The sequence below is a fragment of the Arachis ipaensis genome, chromosome B1 (genome assembly GCF_059453495.1).
Source record: "Arachis ipaensis isolate K30076 ecotype BB chromosome B1, ASM5945349v1, whole genome shotgun sequence".
Classification (NCBI taxonomy): domain Eukaryota; kingdom Viridiplantae; phylum Streptophyta; class Magnoliopsida; order Fabales; family Fabaceae; genus Arachis; species Arachis ipaensis.
This window is the reverse complement of record NC_142436.1, coordinates 86,980,349-86,981,535: the sequence shown is the minus strand read 5'-3', so window position 1 is coordinate 86,981,535 and position 1,187 is coordinate 86,980,349. Positions and strand designations below refer to the sequence as shown.

Below are 1,187 nucleotides of genomic sequence, written 5' to 3'. Positions count from 1 at the left end.
TCTTGGGTTTACCACTGTATCACGAGGAAATGTACTTGGAGGCCTCTCAGGTATTTGCTTGCTCAACTGGCCTACTTGCACCTCCAAGTTTCTGAGTGAAGCTCTAGTCTCCTGTATAAAACTAGCTAGTAGTGCTTCCAAATCAGTGTTCTTCTGAGGCTAAGAATTTGCCTGCTGAGGTGGTTGTTATTGATGAGACTGAAACTGGTGGTCGTTATGATTATTCTGCTGAAAATCGCTCTGAGAATTATTGTTAAAATTCTGTGATCTCTGAGATTGCTCTTTCCACCCCAAATTTGGGTGATTTCTCCACCCTTGATTATAGGTCTTAGCATAAGGATCATTATTGGGATTTCTAGGAGCATTCCCCATGTAATTGACCTGTTCAGAAGAAGATTGAGCATAATCATAATTCTCACCTTGCATAAAGCTACCAGTTATGTCATAATGAGCCTCTTGAGGTGCATTCTGAGTATTAACAGCTGAAACCTGCATCCCACTCAATTATTGAGTAATCAAATTCATCCGCTGAGATAAAATTTTGTTCTGAGCAAGAAGAGCATCAAAAGCCTCTACTTTCAAAATGCCTTTCTTCTGAGGGGACCCAGAGTTCACAGGATTCCTATTAAATGAGTAGAGATATTGGTTGTTAGCAACCAACTTAATAAGCTCAGTAGTCTCCTCTGGTGTCTTCTTCATGTGCAATGAACCATTGCAGAATTATCTAAACATATTTTGGACATTTCATATACGCCCTCATAAAATATATTCAGCTGAGTCCATTTAGAAAACATGTTCGGAGGACATTGCCTGGTCAGTAGCTTGTATCTCTCTCAGGCTTCATAGAGGGTCTCACCATCTTTCTGTCTGAAGGTCTGAACCTCCACCCTTAGCTTAGTCATCTTTTGTGGTGGAAAAAATTTAGTCAGAAATACAGTGACCACCTTATCCCAAGTGTTCAGGCTCTCCTTGTGTTGAGAATCTAGCCACAGCTTTACTCTATCCCTCACAGCAAATGGGAAGAGCGTGAGTTTGTAAACCTCAGGATTCACTCCATTTGCCTTCACAGTATCACAAATCTACAGGAAATTAGAAATAAATTGATTTGGGTGTTCCTGAGAAAGTCCATGATACTGACAATTTTGTTGCACAAGAGTGACTAGCTGATGCTTCACCACAATACTTTT

General features: G+C 40.4%; 1 non-coding gene across 1 annotated transcript; it reads left to right on the top strand.

Annotated features, from left to right (window-relative positions):
- The first annotated feature begins 788 nt into the window (after positions 1–788).
- LOC148577349 (small nucleolar RNA R71) lies at positions 789–896 on the top strand. The gene has a single exon (XR_015904241.1). It is a non-coding gene; the product is annotated as a small nucleolar RNA R71 (small nucleolar RNA).
- The last annotated feature ends 291 nt before the right edge of the window (positions 897–1,187 follow it).